General features: G+C 34.2%; 1 long non-coding RNA gene across 1 annotated transcript in view; it reads right to left on the bottom strand.

Annotated features, from left to right (window-relative positions):
* Positions 1-16,311, bottom strand: part of LOC114672630 (uncharacterized) — a 36,377-nt gene that overhangs the window by 4,853 nt on the left and 15,213 nt on the right. Inside the window, exon 2 of the long non-coding RNA XR_003723028.2 lies at positions 13,769-14,033. This is a non-coding gene — a long non-coding RNA (uncharacterized LOC114672630). The remainder of the gene's footprint in view (positions 1-13,768; positions 14,034-16,311) is intronic.

The raw sequence follows: 16,311 nt of genomic DNA, 5'->3' as shown, positions 1-16,311 counted from the left end.
ACTAGGTCTCCTGCCATTAAAAAACTGAAGCATCACATGTATAGTAAACAACTGTTTTCAGCTATTGAGCAACAGGTAAAGCATAACAGTGATCACTAAGAAATGGGAAACAAATTAGTGAATCCTCAAATCAACAGGCTTACATCCAGGGAATACATTTTGGCCCATAGGGCAGGAAGTATTCCAATATGGAACTGAAGGAATAGAACTTACACTTCCAAACTGCTGGTACGAACTTGAGAGGAAAGAGTTATATGGAAATGTGGAGATCTCCATACAGAAATTTGGATTTCCCTTTGAGTATTTGACTGAATACTTAGTTGAACCTACTATATAGCCTGCAAGTCTAGGCAAGAAATAAAATAAAGCAGTAAGAAGACAACTACTAGGGATATATTAGCTAAACATCTATGAGCTGTGAGATTCTTAAGTTTGTACAAAGCAAGCCAGAATGGAGAGATATTATCCATCTTAGATGAAATTCTAAACAACTTTCACCTTAGAAATAAGACTAATCAATTCACAGAGTATAGGTTAATCTACATGATCCTAAGAAAACTTACCAAAAAGCCCCAGAAGAAGAAAAAGACTTACATAAAATCCTCAGAAGAAATTAACTGCCTGGCAAAACAAACATCAATTATTTAAGTAAAGGCAAAATCCAGGCACTTAGTAATGAAGTATCCACATGTTCACGTACATAAATCAAGATTACTAGACTTGGAAAGAAGCAGAAAAGTTTGACTGACAATCAGTAGAAAGATTACTCAACAAAAATGCCCACAAATAACACAACTAATGGAATTACCATACAAGGACTTTAAATCAGTTACTATAAATATATTCAAGAACTTAAAGGAAAATGTGAACATAACTAGAAAACGGGGATCTCAATGTAGAAGTAAAAATTATGTTTAAAAAACAAAATAAATTATAGATTAATAAACCCAATATCTGAAATAAAGGATATTAACTGAATGTATTTAACAGCAGACTAGATGCTGCAGAAAACATAAGCAGCCTTGAACGCATAGCCATGGAAGTTATATCCATAAACATTCTAATTAAAAAGAAGGGATTAAAATGACTTTAAATTATGAATATACCTTCAATGATCTGAGGGATAATAGCAAGCAGTCTAATATATGTTTAATTAGAGTTTTAGAAAGAGGGAAGAAAGAGATCAAGAAGAGAATATATTTCTTTAAGTACTGGCTAAAAATTCCCCAGTTTAATAAAAATTGAATAAACCATGTATTTAAGAAGCTCAATGAAACTAAGAAAGACTAACACAAAGAAAACTACATTTAGGCACATCGTGATCACACTGATGAAAACTCAAGACAAAGAGGAAATCTTAAAAGCAGTCCTCAGGAATAGTGACAACAATTATCAGTAACTTTTCATTAGAAACAGGCCAAGAGCATCAGAGAAATGCAAATCAAAACCACAATGAGATACCATCTCACACCAGTTAGAATGGCGATCATTAAAAGGTCAGGAAGCAACAGGTGCTGGAGAGAATGTGGAGAAATAGGAACACTTTTACACTGTTGGTGGGATTGTAAACTAGTTCAACCATTATGGAAAACAGTATGGCAATTCCTCAAGGATCTAGAACTAGATGTACCATATGACCCAGCCATCCCATGGGTATATACCCAAAGGATTATAAATCATGCTGCTATAAAGACACATGCACACGTATGTTTATTGCGGCACTATTCACAATAGCAAAGACTTGGAATCAACCCAGATGTCCATCAGTGACAGACTGGATTAAGAAAATGTGGCACATATACACCATGGAATACTATGCAGCCATAAAAAAGGATGAATTTGTGTCTTTTGTAGGGACATGGATGCAGCTGGAAACCATCATTCTTAGCAAACTATCACAAGAACAGAAAACCAAACACTGCATGTTCTCACTCATAGGTGGGAACTGAACAATGAGATCACTTGGACTCGGGAAGGGGAACATCACACACTGGGGCCTATCATGGGGAGGGGGGAGGGGGGAGGGATTGCATTGGGAGTTATACCTGATGTAAATGACGAGTTGATGGGTGCTGACGAGTTGATGGGTGCAGCACACCAACATGGCACAAGTATACATATGTAACAAACCTGCACGTTATGCACATGTACCCTAGAACTTAAAGTATAATAATAATAAAAAATAAATAAATAATAAAAAAAAGTAGAAAGAGAAGAAATGTATATGTTGGGGAAACACCTTGGATAATATTGTAAAAATTCATTTATAATGTTTGACTGCAATAAAACGCCTAAAAGCGTTGTGGGGAAGCAAATAAACTTTACCAAGGGAAAAAAAAAAAAAGAAACAGGCCAAGAGTATCCGGAAAATAAAAGAACAACATCTTCAAAGTTCTAAAGTAACATGGAAGTCAGCATCCAACAATAAAATATTTTAAATTAAAAATATTACTTATGAATGAAAAAGACAGTCAAACACTAAAACAATTTGTCAGCAGCAAACATGTTAAAATAATATATAAGAAATATTAAAGGACTTTTTCAGGCTAAAGGAAAGAGATGCTAGGTGGGAAACAATCTATACAAATGAACCACACTAGAAATGAAACTTTAAAATATGTGTTTTCTCATTCCATAATACCTGTAAATATAATGGGATGTTCAGTGCAAAAAGCAATAACTATCTATGGTTGGATTTATAACATATGAAGAAGTAAAAAGTATGTAAACCAATTACTACAGGCAATGTGTTTTAAGTTAAAAGACACATACAGGCTACAAGTATAAGAATAAAAAATATTTATAAAGTGGTCATTGATTATAAGAAAACTGGCATGCTAGGAGTGCTGGGTTAATATCAGTCAAAATAAACATAAAAATGAATATTTCCAGAGAAAAATAGAGACATTTCTTAATAATAAAGATGGTAAAGTCAATTCACTGGGAAGACTGAATAATCCTAAATGTGCACGAACATAATAAGAGTTTCAAAATGAAGAAGAACTAATAGAAATAAATGGAGAAATATACATATTTGTTGAAAATTTTAACATTCTGCTTTTAATAATTAATATAATGCATAGAAAATCAGTGAGAATGTAGATGAAACAAACAACTCTCATATGAACTTGTTTTAATTGGAATTTATGGAAGACTCCACACAGCGGGAAACACATTATTTTCATGTGTACATGGACCGTTCACCAAAATAAACCATTTACTGGGCTATAATAAAAGGATCAATACATTTGTTGGGGAAAAATAAAAGCAAAGGTAGCATTGAGATCTGATTTCATTTTTTTACATAAATTGATTATAGCTGCATTGTCATTAAAATATCCAAATTAATATTATTACAGTTCAAGTTTGTTGTTCTATTAACTCTTTGTGCAACTTGGCACGTTTTTTTTTTGTATCCCTGAACCTCAGTTTTCTCAAGCATCAATGTTTAGTTTTAACTAGACAATGTCTCCTTAAATTAATTTCTACTATTATTTGGGAAAAGAGCACCCATCACGATGTTTTGTATATAGAAGAGCACCTCAACAAATATTTGTAAAAAATGTTAAATAAATTAATAAAAGAGAGACTTTGACAGTACTTTGCTGCATTTCATCCTTTACATTTCTATCTTTAAAATATGCCTTCTTTCCAAAGTGCAGTAGACTAAGTCCCATAGGATAAGAAATTGGAATTTCTTATCCTTACTTAAATACTTGCCCTTTCCTAATTTATTGTAGATATGGAAATAGAGCATAATTTTCAGTCATCCATTTATTGAAGTAATAGTGTGATATCATTAGGTAAATTACAGTATTTATTTGCTGGAGTAGTACATAAAAACATGTTGGCTTTTCTGTTATACAAAATGTTATTAATGCCTGTGAAATATAAAATGGCAATAATGGAATTAATGCAAAAAATTCAAATTATTACTATCTTTGGCCCCTATCTGCATATAATATCTTGCAAAGTCCATTTTGCTGTTGAAAGTGTGAATTCTGGATTGGGTGTGGTGGCTCATGCCCATAATCCCAGCACTTTGGGAGGCCAAGGTGGGAGGTCACCTGAGGTCAGGAGTTTGAGACCCGCCTGGCCAACATGGTGAAACCCCATCTCTACTAAAAATACAAAAATTAGCCTGGCATAATGGCAGGCACCTGTAATTCCACCTACTTGGGAGGCTGAGACAGGAGAATCTCTTGAATTCAGGAGACAGAGGTTGCAGAGAGCCGAGATCATGCAGTTGTACTCCTGCCTGGGCAACAAGTGTGAAACTCCGTGAAAGAAAAAAAGCAGGAAGGAAGGAAGGAAGGAAGGAAGGAAGGAAGGAAGGAAGGAAGGAAGGAAGGAAGGAAGGAAGGAAGGAAGGAAGGAAGGAAGGAAGGAAGGAAGGAAGGAAGGAGAAAGAAAGAAAGAAAGAAAGAAAGAAAGAAAGAAAGAAAGAAAGAAAGAAAGAAAGAAAGAAAGAAAGAAAGAGAGAGAAAGGGAGGGAGGGAGGGAGGGAGGGAAAAGAAGGGAAAGGAAGGGAAGGGAGAAAGGGAAGGGAGGAAGGGAAGGAAGGAAGGAAAGAAAAGGAAGGAAAGGAAGGGAAGGAAAGGAAAGAAAGGAAGGGAAAGCGAAAGAGAGAAAGAAAGAGAAGGAAGGGAAGGAAGGGAAGGAAAGAAGGAAGGAAAGGAAAGGAAAGGGAAAAGAGAAAGAAAGAGAGAAAGAATAAGAAGAAAGAAAGAAAGAAGAAAGAAAGAGAAAGAAAGAGGAAGAAAGAGAAAATATGAATTCCACAGGATTGCTACCTAAAGCGTAAATAACAGTGTGTCAATTGTTTTAAGAATGAAAGAGGCCGGGCGCGGTGGCTCAAGCCTGTAATCCCAGCACCTTGAGAGGCCGAGACGGGCGGATCACAAGGTCAAGAGTTCGAGACCATCCTGGCTAACATGTTGAAACCTCATCTCTACTAAAAAATACCAAAAACTAGCCTGGCAAGGTGGCGGGCGCCTGTAGTCCCAGCTACTCGGGAGGCTGAGGCAGGAGAATGGCGTGAACCCGGGAGGCAGAGCTTGTAGTGAGCTGAGATCCGGCCTCTGCACTCGAGCCTGGGCGACAGAGCGAGACTCTGTCTCAAAAAAAAAAAAAAAATGAAAGAAAGTATGCTATGATTTTGCAACTATTTTTGACTTAATTTTAGGATTAGAAATATTTAATTCAATATTCTTCAAAGTGTACTTTGTAAATCATAGCCACACAGGCTATCAATGTTATGAAGAGAGTAGAGAAGAAATGAATCCCAGACTCAAATAAGTTTTGAAAATATTGACCTAAATAAATTCACTGACTTAATAGATCTTTTAATATATTAATGTATATTATAAATCTCTAAAAGGTGGAAGGGAGATCATTGTATAAAGGGATCCCAGAACTTTTCACCACGTGTATTAGAGTCCTGTGGCTGTAGTAACAAAGTAACACAAACTTGGTAGTTTAAAACAGCAGAAATGTATTCTTTTATAGTTCTAATGGTTGGAAGTCCAAAGCTAGCATATCAGAAGAGCCACAGTTTTAGCAAAATAGCCTCAAAAAAAGTTTTCTGCTAATCAATAAGTGTGCTTTAAAAAATGCTAAGCATTCACTGAAACACTTCAAAAAATATACAATGAATAAAATGTATCTTTTCTTTCGCTAATTTAGCACATTTAGTAATTTGGCAAATGTTTTTAAGAATGTCATATTTTTAAAAAACTGAGATATAAAAGTTGATGTATAAGATATGGTCCTTGCCTTTATGAAGCTTAGATATGCTTAGGAAAATAGATGTAAACATAAAAAGTCATCTTCAGAATAATAAGATAGTCTGTTAGAAATATAAAGCAAGAAAACAAAATATAAAAAAAATCATGGTGATAACATGTTAGCAAAATAAAAAACTAAAATTAAGTTCTTATGGTGAATAAATGAAAGCATGGATTCAATGAAGAGTTAAAGAATCAAGTGGAAATATCAGACTAATGAATGTACATGGAAGATATTGGAAAGAAATATATTGATTAATATTCTTTTAACTTAAGGAATGTAAAGGAGTAAAAGAGAGTTGCCAATTTTTATATAATAGGAATACTGGAAAGAAGTTAGTGGGGGATGCATAAAAAGCATGCTTGAAGAAATAACAATTGAGACTGTCCTAAAATAAAACAGAAGCAAAATTACAGATAAAAAGGTCTCAGAGTGCTAAATCATGTGAAAAAGAAATCAAAACAAACAAGAAACAAGGAAATAAAAGAAGACTGTACAGTAAAATTAAAGACTTCAGTAAAGGAGAAAATTTTATCCAATTCCAGGGGAAATAAAGACCAGATCTATAGAGGAAGAGGAAACCAGGTAGAAACCAACATTGTGTATGAAGCACTAGATGCAAGAGGATAGTGGAGAAATATTTCCAAAGTGCTAAAAAAAAGTACATGTATATCAACTCTAAATGAAAAAGCCAAATAATCAGTCTTAGGCATAAAAAGTCCCAAAAGTTTTAATACAAAAATACCATTTTTGCAAACATTTTTATAAAAAAATATTACAAGTAGACTATTAAATTCAGGAGAATTATAGAAGATCTTGCTAACAAAGTTAATTAATTACCTTAATAAAAGTTATTGTCTTAATGATCTCTCACAAAATAAAAAAAAAGTGAGAAAAGAGAAAAAATGTATAGGAATTAAGATTAAAACTCAATATGATACTATGAGAGGATGAAGGAGAAGAGGACAAGTAAGAAGAAAATGGGCTAAAATGTTGTTCTTGATCATGGAAGACATGCACATTGAAAGTCTTAAAAATTGATAAGAAAATGGCGAAACAATATAAAATTTTTAATAAATGTTCTCTATCAGAAATAATTCAATATAATTTTTCTAAACTGTACAATAAAATTTACTCCATTAATTGGAGGCAGGAAGGAAGATGAAAAGGGAAATAACCATGGCAAACAGAACTGCAAAATAAAGTTACAGAAATAAGTAAAAATATAATCATGATACATGAAATGTTCATGGTTTAAATTTACTGTTCAAGACTCAGAGATTCTTAAACTGTACTTTTTAATGCCAAAATCCACTAATTTGTTATCTTTAAGAAAAAAATTTAAAAACAAAGGATATGGTGCACACAAAAAAATAGAAACATATATATGAGGATAATATGGACTACAGATGTCTGAGATAGCAATTTTTATAACATATTAATATAATTTTAAGTCAGAAAAATAGTAAAATAACATAGGTAATGGAACAATAGATCAAAAAAGAAACAATATTCATAAACATACATGCACCTAAGGAAATAGACACAGAATTAATAAAACAACAGTATAAGAATATCAGAGAGAAATAAATGTGGCAATAACTTATAGGGTGAGATTTTTACATGTTCCTCTAACAGATCAAGTAGATTTTTAAAATAAGTGAAAGTATTTTTAAAAATTACAAAAATATGATTAGCAGGCACTATCTAATAGATACATACAGACCACTGTACCCAACAAAGAATATACATTTTTAAAGGACATATAAAACAGTGACAAATATTAACATGTAAGAGATTACAGAGTTCTATTAAATAATTAAAAAAAGGGAAAGGGAATATAAAGTGTGGGAGTTGCAATTTCAAAAAGAATAAAAAGTTTGGGGTTTCAATTTTTTAAAGAGCTTCAGTGAAGTCTTCATTTATAAATTGACATTTGAATAAAGACTTGAAGGAGAGGGAGTGACCCATGTGAATGTCTGGGGGAAGAATACTGCAGGCAGAGATAACATACACTGCTTTATATTTAGCTGATATTTACAATTGTGCCTTATTGTGTATGGGGTGAGGGAGTTGATATGGTTAGGCTTTGTGTCCTGACCCATATCTCATCTTGAATTGTAATCCCTATAATACCCATAGGTCAAGGGAGAGACAAATTGAAGGTAATTGAAAGTAGGGGCAGTTTCCTTCATGCCATTCTCATGATAGTGAGTTCTTCATGAGATCTAATGGTTTTATAAGGAGCTCTTTCCACTTCCCTCCACAGCTCTTTCCTGCCACCTATGAGGAAGGTGCCTTGCTTCCCCTTCGCTTTCCACCACGATTTTAAGTTTCCTGAGACCTCCCCAGCCATGCTGAAACTGTGAGTCAATTAAACCTCTTTCCTTTATAAATTACCCAGTCTCACAGTTCTTTATAGCGGTATGAAAACGGACTAGTACAGGAGTGAAATGGGAACCCACTCCCTGCCCTACAGGTGGGAGCCTGAACTGGTGTGGCCAATTTCGAGGGCAAATCTTGGTAGTACTAAGTGAAATTGCATGTGTATGTGGCCAGGGATGTAGGAATCCTACTCTTGGGTATCTACTCCAGAGAAAGCCATGCACAAGTCTATCGAGGGATGTGCATGACAAATTTATTCATAAGATATGTATGGTAATAAGGAAGTAGATCAATCTAAATGTCTATTACCAAAAGTTGGGTAAATTATAAAGAAGAGGGTGATCAATACAAAGCAGAATTAGAGACAGAAGACAAAAACTAGATGCATTTAGAGGAATAAGGTTAAATGTTAAAAACACAGTATTTATTGAATAAATTAAGAAATAGGATAAGTAACAAATGTATAATTTTATTTGTGAAAATTAAAAATGTATATTTACATAAAATAACAAAATATGTGTTAAGCTTGACTGTATATCTAAGAAACATCAATATGCTAGTCTGGATGTTTTGAGGAACAAAGGGGAAAAGAGGAGGGAGAGAAAATGAATAGAAGATAAAATGCAAAGTAAAATAAAACAAGTATGAGGCCTTGAAAGAATCAAGATAATTACCATGAAATAGAGTAAGAGTGACTCAATTATATGCTTCATCTAAGGTTGAAAACAAAAACAAAAACAACACAAACAACAAAACAGTTGAATATAAAATTATGCAAGTAGTATATAAAGATGAAAAATAAAAAGTTCAGACTGAAAACTAGAGACATATAGATCATATTTGTGTGTGTGTGTGTGAGTGTGTGTGAGTGTACACACGCACACTCACACACATTTCCAGTTGGTGGGATATAGATGTTTTATGCTGTTTTTAGAACTTTATTTATTTTGTATATTACCACACCGAAGCTCCTTTCTTATAATCAGAGACAAGGAAAAAAGAAAAGAAAAAGTGCCTAAAGGCATCTATATTTCATTTTGATATTTTCCTTTTTAATGTCATAACATATAAAAATGTAAAGTAAATTAAAAAGATATCAAGCAAAGAAAAAGTCTGATGAAATTATTAAACCAAATAGTCAAGAAAAGGCAAAGTCCTAACTTATGCATACCTCCTGATTATAAGACCAATACACAGGCACGCTTGACTGCCTCTCAAAGCTAGTTTTTGCTACATTTTTAACTGTTTCTATAGCACATATCAAATTCAACATTTTACCCAAGCTCATTAGTTGAAAGACTAAATATGGAGCCTTTAGTTCTCTCCTAAAAGGGTCTCATTACTATGACTAACGTTTAAAAAGAGTATCATTACTAAGCCTGCAAAAATGGTCATGCCAATAATGAGATGGAAAAATCCAGACATGTGGTGCTTTCTAAAGAAATAATGATTTTTTAAAAGGGTAATTCCCTGATGTCAAGGCTTGGCCATTTTTAACTTCCACAAGCTATTTAAAAGATCAGACTTTTGATGCTAAATCAAGAAATCCAGTTTAGACCCTTGCAATTTTGCTGCCTTGGGTCACTAAAACATAGGCCGTAGCTATCCTGGAATTCCAAGAAATTCGCAAGTATAGAGCACTTGGTCCTAAGAGATGTTGGCAGACCTTTGTAAAATAAGGATGAAAGCAGCTTCATCCCAATACCTCTTACGGTATCCTTTGGTAGAGACAAAGTCCACCAGGACTGTTCTGGGCTGAAAACTCTAAAAATTATTTCAAACTGATGGTATTTCTTTTTTCTTAATAATACACATATCACATTTTATGCTCCTTTATAAAGATTTCAATTTTCTCATCTTTCTGTAAAAATTTAATTCATCTTCTCTTTCCCCTCCTTCCTGTCCTCCTCCTCCTCTTTTTTCACCTTGTTCTTCTTCCTTCTCTTCATCTCCCTCATCCTTCTCCTCCTTTTCCTGCCCCTCCTCCCTTTTCTTCATCTTATCTTTATGTCTTCTTACTTGTTTTTATTACTTTCTTCTTCATCAGAAAACTAGCTTCTAACTGACTCAAATACATTTCAGGAAGTAGTGCTGGTTATCAACAAAAGAGTTATTATGATGTCACCATTTTGATTATTTTAACAGACATATATTGAATATCAACCATGGCCAGTAACTAGGCATACCATTTTCATAGACATGGCTACATCCTCTGATGCATTCTGTCCCCAAGATCCTAATTTTATAAATGGAAAAACCAGTGTACATTGTGTATTTCACATAGGGTAGATTCTATGTTAAATTCTTTACTTAAATCATTTTACAAAATATTAAGAATACCCTATGTATTATATCTAATTAGACCATGATACAAATGAAAGAATTGCACTTCAAGAATATACTACATTTCACAGGTCAGTGAAGAAAAAGAGTTAGAAAAAGATATATATATATCTCAACTGAATCCAGATTTGTCTCATGCCAAAACAAGTACTCTTTCTACTACTAATTTCATTGCCCCCAAGAGATTGAAGGGAGATAATTTAAGTGGCAGAACTAAGTTTAAGACCCACTTATATCAGTATAATTGACTTTCTACTTTAATGCATTGATACTTTTCTATAATCTTATTTCAGCTTAACATGGAATTATATATTATTTTTGACATCCAGACTTTGAAATTTTTTCTATTTGTTTCTTCAGCTGGGCAATGTAAAAAAACAAAAACAAAAACAAAAACAAAAAAAACAAAAAAACAAATTGTTGTCAACATTAATATGAACTCATTATAAAATGATGACTGGCAATTTTTGTCCCAGCGGCATATGGAGGACAAAATCTCAGTTCGATTCAAGAAACATTTATCGGTTGGGTGCAGTGGTTCACACCTGTAATTCAAGCATTTTGGGAAGCCAAGGGAGAAGGATTGCTTGAGCCCAGAATTTCAAATGAGGTTGGGTAACTTGCCCAGACCCTGTGAGCTGTGTTCATGTAACTGAACTCCAGCCTGGGTGACAGAGAGAGACCCTGTCTTAAAAAAAGATCATGGAGCATCTATTACGTGAAAGGCACTGTGAGTCTTTCAGGATACAAAGAAAAAATAAAACTGTCTCTGATCTCAAAAAACAAACAAACAAACAAAAAAACACTAAAACAGATAATCACAATTAAATGTACCCATGCCAAGTTAAGGTTAAGCCCTGGGAGCTTTGCCAGCATAGCAGACGGGAGCCTAAATGTGCAAGGTGAGATGAAGAGATGGCAAGGGAGATTCTCTTGAGAAGACAGTTGATGATGAATGTCAATAACAAGAAAAAGTCAACTGGATGGAGAAAAGAACAGAAGGCTCTCAGAGGAAGTACTGTGAGCAGAGGCCTAGGGGCAAGAAACACATGGAGAATTTAGAGGATGGTGATTAGATTAGTTCATCTTAAGCTTAGAGGTCTTGTTGAAGACTACTGTGAAATGATAAGTGGAGGTTTTCCCTGAAAGGCCCTTTAAGTGAGACTGAGAGACCCGGGATGGATTATCTGGACTGAGGATGGGGTCGTTGTGAATTGGGATTGCTATTAAGAGCCATAGATCAGCAGTGTTCTCCTTCCTCTATTGTACTTAAGAGAAATCTGCATCCTAGAGAGAGAAAGTGAGTTTCTCCAACTCACATCTAGTCAATTGGCAGAGCCATTTATTCAGTCATTCAATAAACATAATGGTTATTGAGTGCTGATGATGATAAGGATACTGCAAGACCCACAGTGTTCTACCTTCATAGATTTACCTACCACTGAGCATTTAAAAATAACTACCTTGTATTGAGCTTTTACAATGTACCAGAAATAGTGATGAGCTGTTTAAGTAAATTATCGTAATTTTAATAGAATTAATTTTAATATAATTATCTTAATACATAATAGAATTTTTTAACAGAATTATCTTAATTTTAATATGATAATTATCTCACATTACCTACTTCCCACTAGATTCTAAACTTGTAAGAATAGGCAACCTGTCTTATCTCGTTTCATTGATGTATTTTCAGAGCCTAGAACCTTCCTGGCATGTAGTAAAAGCTCAATAAATATTTCCATTAAAAAGTCCTCTTTATTAATTGGCCACTTTTGTTAAACCCATTTTTTCATTAAGATTAAATAATCCTTCTGACTCTCAGGCCAGGGTTCTTGGCTCTGAGCAAATCTTTCCTCTCCTCAGTACCCATCCCATCTCTTTTCACTCTCTGGGAAGCCAGATAAACAACCGCAAATATAATCTCATTTTCAAAGAGCTTGATCTTTCCTCCCAAGGCCCTGACATAATCCCCCACATGTGCAGGAAGGCAAATATGTTTCTCAGAAGCCTCTTCTAAGCAGGAGGCAATAGTCCCATGGTATGGCTTGCAGGTGGTACCCATTCTAACATCAGGGAGAGAGAACTTGGAGGGAAGGTTTCCGCTTGGGACAGGATGGTAGAGCCCTGTCGGGGAAGATTCCCAGGGAACTGTGGAAAACACCCTACACATGAATCTGAGGGTGGTTACAAGGGCCCACCTCCAGAGGCTGCGGACCTGATGTAGGGACTGAGATGTCATCAACCCTACCAGAGTGAATGCTGTGTGACTGTAACTTCGTGCACATACTACTCTTTAAGCCCTTTATAAGATTCATCTGTGACCCACGGCTGCTTGCAGAATTCCAAGCCACACTTGGTACCACTTGACCTCCTCAACTCCACCCCTCACTGCATCCTACATACCCCCAGCCCACCCTGACAATCGTCTCCACCAATCCTTTGACTTTTCTTTGAATACTATGTTTAAAATACTAAACATGCATTTGGAATCTAGGTAGTTATATGATCTCAAAGTCGGAAAGAAGCTAAAAGGTCGCTGAGCCCAAATGTCCCATTTCGTACAGAAAAAAGCCCTTCGAAGTGGATTAAATCCTGGATGGTTAAAATGATGTGAACAAATCAATGTTTATTAAGGAAATATTTAGTTCTTTTTTTTTTTTTCCTGTTACATGGAATAAGCACACCTCAGAGCCAAGATGGAAAAAGAGGGAATCTTTGGTAAACAAAGATTGACTGAAACAGCAAAGTTTTTTTATTTAACTGTGCATTAAACTGGTGGTTGAGTGAAAAATTTACAAAGCAATGCAGAAGACTTCATAAGTAAATGGAATACTTTATATAAATAAAATTATAATGTTCCTTCACCTCTTTCGACACACACACAAAAACCCATGGAAGTTCACTAAAGTGACTAAAATACACAGGACTAAAGACAATTAGAATTTATTGAATTATCAATAGAATACATTAGATTTTTAATTTTTGTCAAGCTGTTAGATGTAAAGTGGTCTGTCACTGTTATGTTTGTTTCTGTTTTGGATTGTTCATTTTTACTTTTCTCTTATTATTGGTGAGGTAAAACATATTTTTATATTTTTAGGCCATTGTAAGCCATTATGTTTTCTATTCTGTCAATTGGCTATATATAATCTTGGCTTATTGAAATTTACATTTTTATTGATTTTAAAGTTCTTTATATATTATGGATACCATGAAACACTTCATAATAAAAGATTTTTAAAAGACTTACCTGTAACAAGTCCATTAAAGTATTTATTTTGCCCGAGACGTATTAGTTGTTACTATTTTTCGCGTCATTGAAGAAGATGATGAGCCATAAGCAGCAAGTTCATTACATAGGTCACATCCCTGCAATCTAGATTCAGGAGTCTGCATACACCCACTTTTTTTCACTGAAGAAAGAGCCCCAGTCGCTAGTTCGAGAGATCGCCTTCATCTTATCATTGTATTTCTTTGAGGAGTACAGGTTGCTTGTGAATCCGCTAGCACTGAGCCTTTGGGAAGAGAAGTAGGAGAAATAAAGCCAGAGATTAATTAAATTCAGCATATCTTTGTTTTTTGTCTGTTTTTTTTAATATAATTTTGTTTTATTTTTTGTTGAAGTACAATCAATAAATATTGCTCAGTATATATTTAAGGTGCACAATGTGATAATTTGATAAATGTGTACATTGTGAAATGATTATCAACATCAAGCTAATTTATACATCTGTCACCTTCTTTCATGTGTGCATGTGGTGAGGACACATAAGATCTACTGCCTTAGCACATTTCAAGTATACAATACAGCCTTGTTAACTACAGTCACCAACATTATTATGCTATGTTTGAGATCCCCAGAAGTTATTCATCTTATAGCTGAAAGTGTGTACATTTTGAACATCTCCCTATTTCTCCCACCTCCTACTCTCTGGCAATCACCTTTCTACTCTCTGCTTCTGTGACTCTGACATTTTTACATTCCACATGTAAGTGAGACCATGCAGAATTTGTCCTTCCATATCTGGTTTATTTCACTTAGCTTAATATTTTTCACGTTCATCCCTGTTGTCACAAGGCAGGGTTTCCTTCTTTTTTCTGGCCGAATATACTTCATTGTGTATATATGCCACACTTCTTTTATCTATTGATCCATTGACAGACACTTTGGGTGTTTCCATATCTTGGCTATTGTGAATATTACTGCAATTAATGTGGGTGTGCAGATACTTCTTTGGCATCTTAATTGCATTTCCCTTGCAATGGAATTAATAGCCATAGTGGGATTTATGGAGCATTTTTTAGTGGTTCTACTATTCATTTTTTGAGGAACCTCCAAACTGTTCACCTTAATGGCCATGCCAATTACACTCTTACTAATAGTGTAAGGGTTCCCTTTTCTCCATAGCCCCACCAACACTTGCTATCTCTTGTCTTTTCGATAATAGCCATCCTAACAGACATGAGGTAATATCCCAATGTGATTTTTATTTGCAGTTCCCTGATGATTAGTGCTGTTGGGCACTTTTTAACATACCCGTTGGTCACTCATATGTCTGTTTGTGAGAAATATCTATGCAAATCTTTTGCCTATTTTTAGGCTTGTATGTTGTTATTTTGTTTTGTTTTCTTAGAGTTTTGCTAAGTTGTATGAATTTTTAATACATTTTTGATATTAATTCCTTATCAAATGTATAGTTTGCAAATACTTTCTCCCATTCTGAGGGTTGTCTTTTCATTTTGTTGATTGTTTTCTTTGCTGTGCAGAAACATTTTAGTTTAATATAGTCCCATTTGTTTGTTTTTGGTGTCTGTGATTTTTGTGTCATATTTTTAAAAATCATTGGCAAGACCAAAGAGATTTTTCCCTACATCAAAGAGCTTTTCCCTTATGTCTTTGGGTACACATTTTACAATTTCGGGTCTTACATTCTTTAATTCATTTCTAGCTAAGTTTTGCCTGTGATATAAGAGTTCAGCTCTATTCTTTTACTTGTGGATATCCAGTTTCCCAACACTATTTATTTAAAGACTTTCATCACTGTGTATTCTTGGAGTTTTTGTCAAAGATATGACCTTATAGGCATGGGTTTGTTTCTGGGTCCTGTATTCTGTACCATTGGTTCATATGTCTATTGTTTTAATGCCAATGCCATATTTTTGAAATTACTATAGGTTTGTAATATAGTTTGAAATCACGACATATGATTCCTCCGGCTTTGTTCTTGCTCAAGATTGTTTGGGCTATTCAGGGTCTTTAGTGGTTTCAGGTAAAGTTTAGGACTGTTTTATCTATTTTCATGAAAAAATACCATTGAAATTTTGATATGGATTGCATTGAATCTGTAGCTTGCTTTGGGTAGTATGGATATTTTAACAATATTACTTATTCCAGTCCATGCACATAAAACATCTTTCCATTTAGTTGTATCTTTTTCAACTTCTTTAATCAATATCTTACAGTTTTCACTGAACAGGTCTTTCATTTCCTTGGTTAAAATTTTTCTTAAGTATTTTATTTTATTTCTGATGTTATTGGTAAATGAGAATATTTTCTTAATTTTTTAAAAAATAGTTTAATAGTATATATAAATGCAACTGATTTTTGTCAGCATCTCTTAATGAGGACACTGAAGAAGGGACAGAAGAACTGATATATAAGCAATAACTGCAATAGGAACACAAATTTTCTAGACAAACTCAGATTTATAATTTGCAAAGCACTTCATATTATTAGATCTTATCTCATTGGATCTTCCTAGAAATAGCCTTAGTATTTTCTCTATTTCACTG

The sequence above is a fragment of the Macaca mulatta genome, chromosome 15 (genome assembly GCF_049350105.2).
Source record: "Macaca mulatta isolate MMU2019108-1 chromosome 15, T2T-MMU8v2.0, whole genome shotgun sequence".
Taxonomy (NCBI): Eukaryota; Metazoa; Chordata; class Mammalia; order Primates; family Cercopithecidae; genus Macaca; species Macaca mulatta.
The sequence above is the reverse complement of the archived record's forward strand: the minus strand, read 5'-3'. Positions and strand labels throughout refer to the sequence as shown.